At 42.2% G+C, this 17728-nt stretch overlaps 1 protein-coding gene across 1 annotated transcript in view; it reads right to left on the bottom strand.

The window, feature by feature from the left end:
• Positions 1-17501, bottom strand: part of AMMECR1L (AMMECR1 like) — a 48961-nt gene extending 31460 nt beyond the window's left edge. The window contains exon 1 of the mRNA XM_075861414.1: positions 17385-17501. The gene's annotated coding sequence lies outside the window, so the exon portion shown is untranslated. The remainder of the gene's footprint in view (positions 1-17384) is intronic.
• Between the last annotated feature and the right edge of the window lie 227 nt (positions 17502-17728).

The following is a 17728-nucleotide window of genomic DNA, read 5'->3' as shown; positions in this document are numbered from 1 at the left end:
AGTGGAAACCTCCCACAAGTGACCTCATTTTGGAAACTACACCCCTCAAGGTATTCACCTAGGGGTGTAGTGAGCATTTTGACCCCACAAATGTTTCACAGATTTTATTAGGATTGGGCAGTGAAAAAAAAATAAAAAATATTTTTCTTCAATAAGACGTAGCTTAAAGAGGCTCTGTCACCAGATTTTGCAACCCCTATCTGCTATTGCAGCAGATAGGCGCTGCAATGTAGATTACAGTAACGTTTTTATTTTTAAAAAACGAGCATTTTTGGCCAAGTTATGACCATTTTCGTATTTATGCAAATGAGGCTTGCAAAAGTACAACTGGGCGTGTTGAAAAGTAAAAGTACAACTGGGCGTGTATTATGTGCGTACATCGGGGCGTGTATTATGTGCGTACATCGGGGCGTGTTTAATACTTTTACTAGCTGGGCGTTGTGTATAGAAGTGTCATCCACTTCTCTTCACAACGCCCAGCTTCTGGAAGTGCAGATCTGTGACGTCACTCACAGGTCCTGGATCGTGTCGGCACCAGAGGCTACAGTTGATTCTGCAGCAGCATCAGCATTTGCAGGTAAGTAGCTACATCGACTTACCTGCAAACGCCGATGCTGCTGCAGAATCATCTGTAGCCTCTGGTGCCGACACGATGCAGGACCTGTGAGTGACGTCACAGTGCTGCACTGCCAGAAGCTGGGCGTTGTGAAGAGAAGTGGATGACACTTCTATACACAACGCCCAGCTAGTAATAGTAGTAAACACGCCCCGATGTACGCACATAATACACGCCCAGTTGTACTTTTACTTTTCAACACGCCCAGTTGTACTTTTGCAAGCCTCATTTGCATAAATACGAAAATGGTCATAACTTGGCCAAAAATGCTCGTTTTTTAAAAATAAAAACGTTACTGTCATCTACATTGCAGCGCCTATCTGCTGCAATAGCAGATAGGGGCTGCAAAATCTGGTGACAGAGCCTCTTTAAGCTAAAAATTTGTCATTTTCTCAATTAATAAAGGGAAAAAAAAAAAAAACTACAACGTTTGTAAAGCAATTTCTCCGACATATGGCAATACCCCATATGTGGTCATAAACTGCTGTTTGGGCACACGGTAGGGCTCAGAGGGGAAGGAGCGCCATTTGGCTTTTGGAGTGCAGATTTTGCTGGATTGGTTTTTGGGCACTATGTCGCATTTGCAAAGCCCCTGTGGGACCAAAACAGTGGAAACCCCCCACAAGTGACCCCATTTTGGAAACGACACCCCTCAAGGTATTCACCTAGGAGTGTAGCAAGCATTTTAACCCCGCAGGTGTTTTGCAGAAATGCAGCAGCCGCACAGCTCAGTATTGTAACACGTGAATGCATGAGAGCCATGGCCACACTCCTGAGTCCTGATCAGTGCGCGCTTGTCAGGATGATGCGATGCAGCCGGCGCTGCACTAATGAACACGGCCGTAATAACCTGCACAACAAATTTTTTTGCGGCATTTATGATGCGTACGCTGTAAAAAAATAAAATAACTTTTTTCACTTATTAATGTAAGGCACAAGGTGTGATGAATTTACTCCATGTGCCTCACATTAATAGTTTTGTTTGGAGTTTTACTGGTGCTTCAGTTTATAATATAGGGGCAAATGTAAGCTGGGCAGAGTACATCAGGGGCATAGTCATGTGGTATAATAATGGGGTAAACAAAATTATCTATAGATGTGTATTATGTTGTGACTCAAAACTTTCTGCACAGTCCGGTGTCACACTGATAAATGGTGTCCTTACTTATCTCCCATTTGGTCCACATTCCGCACCTTTGCAGTTTGAGGAATTTTGCTGGGATGTGTTGGCCTGGTATAATACGGGCACCCTCGCTTTTAGCAGATATGTTTGGGCCCTCCCCTTTCTGGTTCCCTATATTTAGTGCCTTGATAATTTTCCTCTGTTCCCCTGGGGCCGGCACAACCGCATATTTTTCTTTTCTGACTTATTGGAGCCTTAACTTATTTTATTTTTTCATAGACGTAGTGGTATTAGGGCTGTTTTTTTGCGGGACGAGCTGTAGTTATTATTGGTACCATTTTGGGGTACATGCAACTTTTTGATCACTTGTTATCCTTTTTTTTGCGTTATAAATTACACGTTACCTTCATTCTGCGGGTCAGTACGATTCTGGCATTACCTAATTTATAGAACTTTTTTTTATAACTTTTTGCACAATAAAATTACTTTTATAAAAATGATGTATTTTTTCTGTCAGCATGTTGTAAGAGCCATAACGTTTTAAATTTTTCATCGACGGAGCTGTCGGAGGGCTTTTTTTTTGCGAGACGAGTAATAGTTTTTATAGGTACCATTTTTGGATACATGCGACTTTTTGATCACTTTAAATGTAAATTTTTGTAAGACAAAGTGACCAAAAAAAAAAAGCAATTCTGGCATTATTTTTTACGGCGTTCACTGCGAGGGACAGCTAACATAATATTTTTATAGTTCAGGTCACTACGGACACGGCAATACCAAATATGTATGGTTTTATTATTTTTTTACAATAATAAAATGACTTGATAAGGGAAAAAGGGCAATTGTGTTTTATTTTATTACTTGAAACTTTTAATATTTTATTTTACAATTTTCTTGAAGGTCCAACTGTTTGATTGATGTTCGAATACATTGCACTACCTGTGTAGTGCAATTAGAACTGTCAGTTATTCACTGACAGCAAGCCGATCAGGCTCCGGCTCCGGTTAGGGCCTAATCGGCTTCCGTAATGGCAGACAGGAGGCCATGGTTAGGCCTCCTGTTGCTATAGTAGCAGTCGCCAGCCTTGTCATCGCATGGCAGGCTGCCGATTTGCTACAAACCACTTTGATGCAGCGATCGCATTGATTGCTGCATCGAAGGGGTTAATGGCAGGAATCGGAGCTAGCTCTGGTTCCTGCCCATACATCGGGGTGTCCGATGTAACATACAGCAGACACCCACTGCTGATGACGCCGGAGCTGCTTCTGAGTCGGTGCCATCTTGCCGATGGTACTGGAAGCCTTTTAGGCCTCGCCGCCAAGCGGGGCATAGGAGGCTTCCGTTGCTGGTAGACCGGGAGGTAAGTATTAGGCCTCTGATCGCCTTTGCAGCCACTGGCAACCCAGCGATCACGTTGCTGCTATGCCGGTGGCTAAACACTCCTCACGTGCTGCGATCTCTATTGAGCGCAGCTTCTGAGGAGTTAATCGGCCGGATTGGATGCTAGCTCCGGTCCTGGCCGATACCTCATAATGCCAGCAGTAACATACAGCGGTCACCTGGCGGTGATGGTGCGGGCTCAGCTCCTGAGCCAGCACTATCACTGAGACGTAATGGTACTGCGCTTTGCGGGAAGCCCTTCCCGATTGCACAGTATATGTACGGCGAATGTCGGGAAGGGGTCAATGTGGCCATAAAATGGTCGCTTGTCGGCCGTGTAAACAGAGGATGTGATGCGGACTAGATGTATGGGGGCGAACGATCACATTAATGATTGTTCGTGACCATACATTCCGATCATTGCTCCATTTAAATGAGCAAACGAGTGTTGATCGACATGTCGTATCCTCGACCTGTGTTTGTTTACTGGGTGAAAATCTGCCCGTGTAAAATCAGCTTTTGATAGTAAAAACACTGGAGTAAAACTGACACTGAAAGGGACTTTGACATATTGGTGCACAGTAACTTTAACTTTAGCAACCAGTGCCAGACAGCTGCTGCCAAGCGAAATAAAATCATGGGATGCATCAAAAGAGGCATAGATAAACATGACAAGAACATGGTTCCTGCCTCTATACAAATCGCTAGTCAGCACACACATGGAATATTGTGTACAATTTTGCGCCACTGTGTATAAGTGGGACATAGCTGAACTTGAGCGGGTGCAGAGGAGGGCAACAAAGGTAATTAAGGGAATGGGTGGATTGCAGTACCAAGAAAGGTGTCAGGATTCAATCCCAGAGATTCTCCTGTTCTGGGAAGCAGCACTTCTCGCTGAGCTATCTGGGATGCTAGAAAGCTTCCTTTCCATTGACAATGTCACAAAGGTCTGCTAATTAGCAATCTTGTTCTAGGTTTGTGTAGCCACCCCCTATATAAACCTCGCCCTCTCTCTTTGGCAGATGTGAGATTTCGGACTTTCGTCAAGCTCATTGCTGCTTTGCTGCCTTATGCTACAAACGGTTGCTGCGTATCGGTGTACCGAACCTGGATTGTCACTACTGAACTAATCTTGCTTATTAACATCATCCTTCCAAATTGTTTTAGCCACTGCACACCGAACCTGCTTCCAGACCCTGAAAACGGGTTATCAAACTTTGGGTTATTCAGTTTGGAGAAAAGTTGGCTAAGAATGTACAGTAGAGATCTTTCTAATGATCTTTTTACACCTAGGCCTGTAACCATAACAAGAGGGCATCCTCTATGGCTAGAGGAAAGAAGGTCTCACTATCATCACAGATGGGGATTCTTTACTGTAAGAGCAGTGAGACTATGGAACTCTGCCACAGGATGTTGTGATGGTTGATTCATTGAACACGTTGTAGAGGGGCCTGGGTGGCTTTCTTGATATAATGTTACTAGTTATATATACACTAGATTTCTGAAGAAGGGATATTGATCCAGGGATTTATTCTGGTTGCCATTATTTGAAGCGGGAAGGAATTTTCCCATAATATGGGGCAATTGGCAACTATGTCAGAGGTTTTTGCCTTCCTCTGGATTAACACGGTAGGATTATAGGTTGGATTTGATGGACCAGTGTCTTTTTTTCAACTTTATCCGTCACAAGCTAGCTCCCACATCATGATGAATATATCAGTCAGTCGTATCTCGCGGGTACTGCCACTGTACCCCCGAGATCAGCGGCAGGAGAACAGCTGTTATACACAGGCTGGCTCGTGCCGAAATTAAAGAGTACTCTGATTCCGGCAGTTTAACCCCTTAGATGATCGCGGGCCGTTGATGTGTTTCCATGGCAGCCGGGGGCCTAGTAAAAGGCCTCCAGGTCTGCCATCAGTAACTGTCCAGTAGGCCATGCCAGAGGCATGACCTAATAGATTGCCTGTCAGTTTTACACGGTTTTTAATGATTTGTTATACTAAGTATAACGAAGCATTATATATGCGATCAGAAGATCGCATTGTAAAGTCCCCTGGTGGGAATAAAAAAAAGAAATAAATACAGTTAAATAAAGTTTGAGAGAGAAAAAAAAAAATGACAGTAAAATTATAATAAAACCATTTTTTTTCCCCATAAAATGTGGTTTTATTTAATAAAAGTGTAATGAAATAACTTAATACACATATATGGTATAGCCGTGATCGTAATGACTCGAACATTGAAGTTAACACATTGATTAAACCGCCGGATGAACAGCGTACAAAAAAACCGCAAAGAACAACGGAAAAATTCCTTTTTTTTATACATTGATTTTTATTCAAAATGTTACAAAAAATACATTAACAATGTGATGAGTACAAGATATAGATCATATATCAATAAAATATCAAAATCCTAGAACAATAGAAGTGCAGGATATAATATACAGAGATTGTAAACAGTAGGGATTATACTTCATACAAGTCCTTCGGACACTTGTTTCCGGTTATGAGCAGATGCATACATTAATTCAATGTTGGGGAAATGTCCTCCTTCCAGAACTGGACAATATTTAATCTTGTTGCAATAAATGGGTGTAACATTATATTTTTCTGGTCGAACGGGAATGAGTCTAAGTCAAGACCTAACAAAGCCATAGCTGGGTTGGGAAGAATCTGAACTTGAAACTTTTTTGATACAATTTTGGACGAGATGTTGGAGATTATAGGACATTCCCACCAAAGGGGAATGAAAGTACCTTCTTTTTTGCATTTCCAACAAAGATTTGGTAACCTTGGATACATTTGAATTAATTTCACAGGGTGTAAGTACCAAAAGTAGAAAATCTTTCTAGCGTTCTCAAAGTGGTTAAAAAAATTACTTTATATCCCCATTCCCATCCCCCCCAAAAATAAGTAAAAGTTAACCAATAAGTTTCATGTATCCCAAAATAGTACCAATGAAAACTACACCTTGTCCCACAAAAAACAAGCCCATATATGGCCACACCAACGGAAAAATAAAAAAGTTACGGATCTTGAAATGTGGCAATGCAAAAACAAATGATTTTTTTTTTTAAAGGGTTTTTTGTGCAGATGTAGTAAAATATAAAAAAAAAAAAAAAGATACATATTTAGTATCGCCGCAATCATACCAACCCAAACCAATACTCCCTAAATAGACTGGAGAGGGAGGTTGTGTCTAATTTGGAAAAAGACAGGAACATCGCAATAAAACCCTCAGAAAAAAGGGGGGGAATGTGGTGGTCCTGGACTCCTCAAAGTACAAATCCCTATGTCTGGAACGATTTTCAGATACTACATTCTTTAGGAAGTTGGACATGAACCCGACCAGTGCTTTCCTGAAAGAACTTGATGGATTCCTTCGGGGAGCCCTGTCCTCCAGAGTGTCATGTAAGGTGCTTGGACCCACTGGGCCGTACCGCCTTAACGATATGGCAGCTGGCAAACAGGACACAGATCAAAGTAGATAGCTCAAATAGGTGTACCTGTGGTAACTTCAGACAGTAGCAAGACAAGCTCGGATGGGACTTTGGCAGCAGGCAGACACTAGCCGTGGTGTAACAAGACAGGCGTAGTACTCAGCGCAGCACAACTCCAACTCTATATGGCACTTGGACCAGGATACAGGTAGCAGAAACGGGAACACTGGGACTTGGAAGACACTGAAGGGACCATTTGCAGAGACAAACATAGGTAACGACAACAACGCTCAGGCAATGCAGGAAGGGGCAGGGCTCTTCTTATAGTCCAGGGTGCTCGTAGGCTAATTTGGTTCTTACGTGACACAGCTGAGTGAACCAGAAGTGAGCACTGGCGTCTCCGGAGGAGGAGATGCGGGCCTGCGCTCACTGATCCATGGCTGCGGCCGTCAGGAGGTGAGTAAACCGGATGGCCTGCGGCCATGGGTATTACAAGGAGTATGACTACTTGTTCCGAAATTTCCAGTTCTGGCCACATTCTACTCACTTCCCAAAATCCACAAGGGGATAGCACCCCTAAAGGGAAGACCAATTGTATCGGGGATGGAGAGTATGAACCAGAACATTGGAACGTACATAGAAGTCATACTACGCCCCTTCGTCAATGCATTACCCTCGTACAGCAGGGATACGTCAGACCTATTATTACAACTAGAGGGGATACAGATGGAGGACACTATGTTGTTGGGCTCTATAGATGTAGAGGCTCTCTATAGCTCCACCCACCATCACCTTGGATTGGGAGCGGTAAAATACTATCTGCATACTAGAGAGAGAACTGCCAACCCGCAGTATTTAGCCATGGCAAGCACAGTTTGTTAAACCTGACAGACGCACCTCTTTTAAGAAATATCGCCTTTTCATTAATGAGCAACTGGTTCACTCTATCGACAAACTTCCAAACCTTTGGGGGAGAAGGCTGAATCCAATGCTGCGCTATGAGCTTTATAGAGATCAATGGGATTCTTCTGCACATGCGCGAGCGGCTCTCCATTGGTCTCTATGGAGCTGCGGAACAGATAAGCCGGACACAGAACCCGGAAGTCCAGGCTTCTCATGTAACGCTTTGGATCTTTCGGTCCCTTGTTCTCCTTATTGCTGGGACCCCCAGCGATCTCACATGTAGCCCCTATCCTGTGGATAGGGGATAAATGTGTTTAATGGCAAACCCCTTTAACTGGTCAATAGTGACCGTGGCATTTATAGGGGTTTTTCTATGAAGGACATTTATGACATATCCACGGTATATGTCATAAATGTCAGATAGATGCAGGATCCGCACCTATCTCTAGAATGGGGCCCCCTAAACCCCATTCTAGCTTTCTGTGCTCTCCTGGCCACTTAATTACATGTGGAGTTACTGAAACAGCGTAACTCGCGGAGCTACGCTGTTTCCGTAACTCCCATAGAACTGAACAGTAGTTACGGAAACAGCGTAGCTCGCATGCTACGCTGCTTCCATAACGGTCATTCACTACTGTGGGAGTTACGGAAACAACGTAGTTACGCTGTTTCGGTCACTCCACATGTAGCCAAGTGGGTGCTGGTTCAAGTCCCCTAGGGGAACTAATAAAACGTATAAGAAAAAATGTTAGATACATTTTCAGGAGTGTAAAAAAAAATATATTAAAAGTTAAAAAAAAAAAAAAAAAAAAAAAGAGCCTTTTCCCATTTTTCCCCAAGCACAATGTAAAAAAATAAAATAATATCGCTGTGTCCGTAAAAGTCCAATCTATTACACTATACCATTATTTAACTCGCACGGTGAGTTTAAAAATGGAAAACATCAAAATAGTTTTTTGGTCACCTTAAAATATGAAATAATAAAAAAAAAAAAAAAAAAAAAAAAAGTGATCAAAAAAAATTGTGTACCAAAAAATGGTGCCAATAAAACTACAGCTCGTCCCGCAAAAAGTAAGCCCTCACACCGCTCAAATCGATGAAAAAAAATAAATAAAAAATATTAAAAAATTTTGGCTCTCAGAACGTGGTGAAACAGAATAAGTTATTACAAATAATTTTTTCCCTATTCTCGGTTGTCTAAAATCTGGGTGCGTCTTATGGTCAGGTGCGTCTTACAGTCCGAAAAATGCGGTAGTTTTTTAAAAATATTTTACTACTTATACAAAAGATAAAACTATTTGTTGATACAAAATAAGTAATTTTTTTTTAACACATTCTGAGAGCCATAACTTTTTTTATTTTTTGGTTGATTGAGCGGTGTGAGGACTTATTTTTGGAAGGACGAGCTGTAGTTTTTATTGGTTCCATTTTTTGGTACATACAACTTCTTGATCACTTTTTATTATATTTTATTCATAGCGAAGGTGACCAAAAAACTGCGATATTGGTGTTTTAAATTCTTTCTTTCTTACGGCGTTCATCATGCGCTATAAATGGCCATTTTACTTTATTCTGCGGGTCGGTATGATTACGGCCATACCAGATGTATATAGTTTATTTATGTTTTGCAGCGTTTGCACAATAAAATCACTGGTTTATAAAATAATTTATTTTCTGTGTCACTATATTCTGAGCCGTAACTTTTTTATTTTTCAGTCAAAAAAGCGGTGGGAGGTCTTGTTTTTTGCGGGACGGCTTGTAGTTTTTATTGGTACTATTTTGGGGTACCTGTGACTTTTTATTCTATATTTTGGGAGGCCTGGTGACCAAAAAAAAATTGTGATTCTGGCATTGTTTTTCGTTTATTTTTTTTGCGGTGTTCACCGTGCGGGAAAAATAATATTATAGTTTGGGTCATTACGAACGCGCTGATGCCAAATATGTGTACTGTTTAACGTATTCTTTTTTTCCTATAATTAAAGACTTCTTATAGGAAAATAACATCTTTTATTTTGACACTTTTGTAAAACATTTATTAACTTTTTTTACCTGCAGCTGATCGCTGCTAGAATACATTACACTACCTAGGTAGTGTAACGTATTTCAACTGTCAGTGTGACGTCAGTCACTCTGACAGTAAGGGTCAGTTCACATGGTGTTTTTTGACACGTTTGACACTGAAACGGCATCAGAAAATGCGCCAAAAAACGGCCGAAAATGCCTCCCATTGATTTCAATGGGAGGCGGAGACGTTTTTCCCCGCGAGCGGAAAATATGGCTCGCGGGAAAAAGAAGCAACATGCCCTATCTTCGGGTGTTTATGTCTCGGACGTCCGATTGACTTAAATTGGAGGCAGAGAAAGCGTATTTCGGGGTGTTTTATGCCCGCAGTACTCAATGGCCGTAGGCGAAAGATGCCGCGAAAATCAGCGTGCAGACAGAGCAAAATCTGCCTCAAAATTCCAAACACAATTTTGAGCCAGATTTTCTGCCTGCAAAAAACTAGCTATGTGCACGTGATTTTCAAGTCGTCACCCACGAGATGCCCGCAAATCGCGGGCCGTGCAAATGGCCGCACCCATTATTTGCTATGAGCCTGGACCATGCACGGACCGTGGGGCCGCAATTCTCCCGTGGATTTTCGGGGGAATTGCGGCCGCAAAAGCACATTCGTGTGCATGGGGCCTAAGTCTATGAGGACCAGCCAGAGTCTTAACCTGACAATAGTCCAAATTGATACAGTAGAAATAAAAAACACCTGGTTTAAAACAAAATAAATAAATATATAACTAAAAAAATAAAAAATTGTGATTGCAAATGTATCCACCCCCTTTGCTATGAACCCCATAAATAAGATCTGGTCAAACCAATCACCTCCAGAAGTCACATAATTAGTTGAATAAGCTCCCCCTGTGCGTAATCAAAGTGTCACATGATCTGTCACATGACGTCAGTATAAATACACCTGATCTGCAAGACCACCAAGCAACATGAAGACCAAGGAGCTCTCCAAACAGGTCAGAGACGTTTAGATCAGGCAGGGATTAGTAGGAGTCGGTAGAAAACACAATATGCTGCAATATATACAGTGAAGGAAATAAGTATTTGATCCCTTGCTGATTTTGTAAGTTTGCCCACTGTCAAAGTTATGAACAGTCTAGAATTTTTAGGCTAGGTTAATTTTACCAGTGAGAGATAGATTATATATAAAAAAAAATAAAGAAAATCACATTGTCAAAATTATATATATTTATGTGCATTGTGCACAGAGAAATAAGTATTTGATCCCCTACCAACCATTAAGAGTTCAGCCTCCTCCAGACCAGTTACACGCTCCAAATCAACTTGGTGCCTGCATTAAAGACAGCTGTCTTACATGGTCACTTGTATAAAAGACTCCTGTCCACAGACTCAATTAATCAGTCTGACTCTAACCTCTACAACATGGGCAAGACCAAAGAGCTTTCTAAGGATGTCAGGGACAAGATCATAGACCTGCACAAGGCTGGAATGGGCTACAAAACCATAAGTAAGACGCTGGGTGAGAAGGAGACAACTGTTGGTGCAATAGTAAGAAAATGGAAGACATACAAAATGACTGTCAATCGACATCGATCTGGGGCTCCATGCAAAATCTCACCTCGTGGGGTATCCTTGATCCTGAGGAAGGTGAGAGCTCAGCCGAAAACTACACGGGGGGAACTTGTTAATGATCTCAAGGCAGCTGGGACCACAGTCATCAAGAAAACCATTGGTAACACATTACGCCGTAATGGATTAAAATCCTGCAGTGCCCGCAAGGTCCCCCTGCTCAAGAAGGCACATGTACAGGCCCGTCTGAAGTTTGCAAATGAACATCTGGATGATTCTGAGAGTGATTGGGAGAAGGTGCTGTGGTCAGATGAGACTAAAATTGAGCTCTTTGGCATTAACTCAACTCGCCGTGTTTGGAGGAAGAGAAATGCTGCCTATGACCCAAAGAACACCACTGTCAAGCATGGAGGTGGAAACATTATGTTTTGGGGGTGTTTCTCTGCTAAGGGCACAGGACTACTTCACCGCATCAATGGGAGAATGGATGGAGCCATGTACCTTCAAATCCTGAGTGACAACCTCCTTCCCTCCACCAGGACATTAAAAATGGCTCGTGGCTGGGTCTTCCAGCACTACAATGACCCGAAAACTTATGGAGGGAGCTGAAGATCCGAGTTGCCAAGCGACAGCCTCGAAGTCTTAATGATTTACAGATGATCTGCAAAGAGGAGTGGGCCAAAATTCCATCTAACATGTGTGCAAACCTCATGATCAACTACAAAAAACGTCTGACTGCTGTGCTTGCCAACAAGGGTTTTGCCACCAAGTATTAAGTCTTGTTTGCCAAAGGGATCAAATACTTATTTCTCTGTGCACAATGAAAATAAATATATATAATTTTGACAATGTGATTTTCTGGTTATTTTTATATAATCTATCTCTCACTGGTAAAATTAACCTAGCCTAAAAATTCTAGACTGTTCATGTCTTTGACAGTGGGCAAACTTACAAAATCAGCAAGGGATCAAATACTTATTTCCTTCACTGTAGGTATTGTAGTGCAAGAAATCCAACAATCACTGGTTCTCAAGTTCCCTAGGAGGGGGGGGGGGGGGACTAATAAAAAAAAGGTGAAGAACAATTAAATAATTTTTTTAAAGTACAAAAAAAAACAACCCTTTTCCCATAAAGTAATGTAAAGAATAAAGTAAAAATTAACATAACTGATATCGCCACGTACGCAGTATTCTAATATAAAACTTTATTTAACCTGACAAGTTAAGATCTCCCTTTTGCTGCCAGGGTTTTTTGAATGTTTGAACCTCTGGTCGCCAGGAGAATTTTCACATGTACAAATAAAACCTAAATGAGAAAATTAAAAATCATACTAAACTCCTATACCCATATATTTTCTGAAAGTAGACACCTGGCACATTGTCAAAATGCCACTCCGCACTTTATACACACAGGTACCGTCATGCAGCTTTTTGTCAAAATGTAATTATAAATTTATTTTTTTTTTTAAAAAAAACATAAAAATTGATATTTGTAGCTAAAAGTGTGACAGTAAAAGTTCAATACGTGCAGTTTATATACATACCGAGTCTACATGCACTTATCTTCATGAAATCACCAGAATTGAAGAAACCAAAAATCTGGATTTAAGCTGGAAATGTAATAGTATCAACCTATAAAATACAGGCATTACACACCTTGAAAAGTGAGTGCACCCTCAAACTCTGTATATTTCTGGAGAGCAGACATTTGCAGTTGTCTAGACGTGCTGTTGGCAGCCATGTCCACCTTCATGTAACTTTGTAAATAATGCATTGTTCAAAAAATAAATTCCTGTTCAAGGGGTTTTCTAGAGGTAAAATTGATGGCCAATCCTCAGGACAGGCCCTCCGTATCGGATTAGGGTGGGACTGACCCTCGGCACTCCCGCAAATCAACTGTGTAAAAGGGGCCGTGGTGCTTGTGCGTGCACGGCTTCTCCTTCATTGTTTTCACTGTTCCATACGGTCAAATGCCAAAACACTTGTAGCAGCGGTTCACAGTATTAGGCATCATGCACACAACCGTCTCTAATTTGCGGACCGTAAAACACGTATCCTAGTGGCTTCCACATGCTGGGTTTTTTTGGCGGACCCATACACCCATCTCACCAAGCGGGCGAGACGGACCGCAAACTCAAACAAGAATAGGACATGTTTTATAATTTTGCAGAACGGACACATGGATCTGAAAAAACAAACAAAAAAAAAACAAAACACATATGTGTGCATGGCCTCATAAAAATGAATGGTTCAGTGTGCCCAAAAAAACGGATAGGACCCTGAAGCGAACGACACTCATGTGTATAAGCCCTTCCAGCCATTCTCCCATTCACTTGAATGAGAGGAGGCTGTAATACTGTGAACCGCCGCTACAAGTGTGTCAGCGTTTTACAGTATTCAGCAGTGTGAACGATGAAGAGGAAAGCCGCACCGTTCAAAACAGTTGATCGGCAGGGGTGCCGAGAGTTGGACCCAATCGATCAGATATTGATGGCCTATCCTTTACCTCTCTGAAAAATCCCTTTAAAACCTAATTTTGCAGAAAACTCACATACAGAGGTTTACACCGAAAAACAACGTAAAAAGGTAATATAGATCAATGTGTGCAAAGTTCATACATAGCACAAACATCTACAACAACAAGCGCTTGTCCTCTCAAAAACGCTTAAACAGAGTGCAATATTTGTCCGTCATCCACAAATGAAATAACGTACCATGTATAAAAATACAACATAATCACCTTCACGCAACCTTGCATCAAATGGCGATATAAGAAAAAATTTCATGAAACTTCAACTTTGCAAATAACATGCATACTCAGACTCCTTACGCAAACAAAATAAATGCTGCAAAAACTGCAAGATACGAGTTCATAAAAACCACACCGATCTACGTTCACAAGTGCTTATGTTAAAGAAAAAAAAAAAAACTAATTTTGCGTGCAAATTATTGGGGATTTTATAGGTATATAATTTTCCATTCCTCTATACAAACTCTAAGGCCGGATTCACACGAGCGTGTGCGTTTTGAGCGTGCAAAAGATACTTAACAGCTCTGTGCGTCAGCAGTGTATCATGCGCGGCTGCGTGAATTTCGCGCGGCCGCCATCATTATGACACTCTGTTTTTAGGTTTGTAAACAGAAAAGCACGAGGTGCTTTTCTGTTTTCATTCATAGTTTTTACTTCTGTTGCGCGAATCACACGCGGCACACTGAAGTGCCTCCGTGTGCTGCGTGTGATTTTCACGCACCCATTGACTTAAATGGGTGTGTGATGCGCGAGAAACGCACAAATATAGGACATGTCGTGAGTTTTACGCAGCGGACACACGCTGCGTGAAAATCACGGACTGTCTGAACGGCCCCATAGACTAACATAGGTCCATGCGAGGCGCGTGAAAATCACGCGCGTTGCACGGACGTATATCACGTTCATCTGAATAAGCCCTAAGGGTGTGTTCCCACAGTGTGGCTTTGCCTCGCGGCCAAAAACTGCACTGAAAAAAAACACGCATGCTTGCGAAACCGCAGCAAATCGCAATAAAAACGCATGCATTTCCACTACAGTTTTCGGCCGCATGGCAAAAAAAACACCGCAAAACTGCACAAGGTGAATACACCCTAAAGTTGCATTCACGTGTATTTTGCCGCGATTTCCATTTTTTTTATTTATGGTGAAACCACTACATTTTGCTGCAAATCTGTGAAAATTGTAGCCAAATAATAAAAAATAAAAAAAGTAAATTGACGACAATATGTGAACACAGCCTAACTTATCAATAATCGCAAATCCCTAAACCTAATCACGCGTTAACTAATACAATGTTTTGGGTGAAATTGGAAACGATAGTTTAATCAAAAACGTTCCTTTTTTTCTTTTTTTTTATTGACTGACAGAAATCTTTTCCATCCATGTCAAATGTATTAAACCTTTGTCTCTAGCGATAATAGTTATTGCTGTGGGTGTAACGATAGAGAAGCGGTTGGCAAATTTTATGCAAAAGATCGGGTACAGACAAGATATCAAAAGTGTAAAATGTTGAAACTTTATTGGAGGTTTGTGTGTGGTACATATTTGACACCGCGAGCCGGATGCTGGTAAACGTCCAGTCATGGAGTCATTAAACAGTCTAATTAGGGGCAAAGAGGGTCATCATTTCCCTCCTTTTCTAAAAAACCAACGTGACTATCAGAGAGCAAGTATGCTTTGCGATTGATGAAGGGTGATAACATTAAGAAAAGTTAATAGCAACGAAGAGAAAGGATCCAGCGATGTATATTGTAGATAAGGGAAAACTGAGTTCCCACTTTATTGAAAAAATAATCCACGAACAGTGATACAAAATAACGGAAACACCAGGAGGGTGACAAGGTGGTAGAATGGCAAAGAAAGAAGCCTACGCGTTTCAAGCACTGGCTGTGCTCTTAGTCATGGCTCAGACCTGCTATTACCAAGAAAAGTTAATGTTACCCCTCCCCCTGGGGTCATCTACAGCCATACAGGGACAGGAGCAGGATCATATATTTTCCTCCTCTCCCCACATGCTGCTGGAAGGTCCAAGTTATGAGCAATTTTGTATTTATGCAAATGGCCTCTTCAATGGACAACTGGGCGTGTTTTCTCGTTTTACCAACTGGGCGTGTATTGTGTTTTTACCAACTGGGTGTTGTGAATAGAAGTGTATGACGCTGACAAATCAGCGTCATGCACTTCTCATCGCTCCCACCCAGCTTCTTTCACTGCAGACACAGCGTGACGTCACCCACAGGTCCTTCAACCTTGGCGTCGGACAGAGAAGATACATAGTTTCCAGCCGTCCGAGAAGGTAATATACTCGTCTCTAGGGAGTTTACTATGCTTACCTGCACACGGTGATGCTGCTGCAGATTCAACTGTACCCTCTGATGCCTGGAGCCGATGTGTCTTCTCTCTTCCGACGCCAAGGTTAAAGGACCTGTGGGTGACGTCACAGCGTGTCTGCAGTGAAAGAAGCTGGGTGGGAACGATGAGGTCATCCACAGGTCCTTCAACCTTGACGTGGAAGAGAGAAGACACATCAGCTCAAGGCGTCAGAGGGTACAGTTGAATCTGCAGCAGCATCACTGTGTGCAGGTAAGCATAGCAAACTCCCTAGAGACGAGCATATTACCCTTTTGGACGCCTGGAGCCGATGCATCTTCTCTCGTCCGACGACAAGGTTAAAGGACCTGTGGGTGACGTCACGCTGTGTGTCTGCAGTGAAAGAAGCTGGGTGGGAGCGATGAGAAGTGCATGACGCTGATTTGTCAGCGTCATACACTTCTATTCACAACGCCCAGTTGGTAAAAACACAATACACGCCAGTTGGTAAAAACACAATACACGCCCAGTTGTCCATTAAAAAGCTCATTTGCATAAATATAAAATTGCTCATAACTTGGGCAAAAATGATCATTTTTTTTAAAAAAAACAAAAAAAAACTTTGCAGTTATCTACATTGCAGTGCCGATAACATTCAATAGGAGATAGGGATTTGATAATCTGGTGACAGAGCCTCTTTAAAACAAGCTGCGATCTAGTCTGAGATTAGAGTCTTGATTTTGAAGCTACAACCAGGAATGGATTTTAAAAAAAAAAGAGAAGCAGAATCTTTCCACTATACTTTCTTTCCCTGGACGATCCACTCCTAGTTGCGGCTTAATTTAAAAAAAAAATAAAAAAAAGCACCAAAGCTGGACTGTGTGAACAAGGTCTAATGCTTGCGTTGCCACCTCACTCATGAAGGCAGGGCACAGGGTGTTAGACACAGGACATGCTTCTTGGCAGGGGAGCAGTTACTGCTTAGGGAAGCTGCAGGGAGCCTTCATTTCCCTGCCGTCAAAGTACCAATGAAAAGCAATGGGCCGTCACTATAATACACACAATCCAGCTCCACCAGACTTCATGCCCTCTGGCTACTAGAGGGGGGTCCAAGCAGGAAACCCTCCATCACATCCATATGCTATATAATAATGGCATCGCCGCCTGCAGATTGCAGCTTTATAACCATAACTCAGAATACGATATTGGGGCTTCCATGACCGTAGGTTACCGTGCATGACCCTGACATTATGGGGTGAACTATCGGCGCATCTATCTATATTCCTAGTGACATATAAAGTAACGGCGTGTCAGCAGACAGTGGATAACATACAATCAGCACATAGAAAATAGCCGGCTGTCACCATCACTCGGGGTCAGATGCCGGTGTCACAGTCCTCATCAGTGATTATAGCTCTGCTATAGATGAATAATGTCTGGCTGGGAGCCGGCTGCACAGCTCTATTGTCAAAGGATATGCAAGGTCTCACCCGCTCCACCCAATGCTGGTTCCGTTTTTTCTCCAGCCCCCAGGCCGGACTCTGCCATCCGCAGCCGAACCGAACCGGCCGGTAGATGCTAGGTCCTAGTGGGCTAAAGGACCTCTAATGATGTCATGACCATGTGGCCGGTCACATGACTAGGAGGAGTCTAGCTCTGTGATTGGTTATCTGTAGTGTGAGAACATGAGCAAGAAGAGCGTTTAGTGTTCATGTCGCGTGCAATGATAGACATTGCTGTACATATAAGCAGAGCTGTGTGTGTGTGTGTCAGTTATGTACTGCAGAGCTGAGTGTAATGTGCCGGCCTCGTAGTAGAGCTGAGTGTGTAATGT

This window comes from Rhinoderma darwinii, chromosome 4, assembly GCF_050947455.1.
Source record: "Rhinoderma darwinii isolate aRhiDar2 chromosome 4, aRhiDar2.hap1, whole genome shotgun sequence".
Classification (NCBI taxonomy): Eukaryota; Metazoa; Chordata; class Amphibia; order Anura; family Rhinodermatidae; genus Rhinoderma; species Rhinoderma darwinii.
This window is presented reverse-complemented; position numbering and strand designations above follow the sequence as displayed.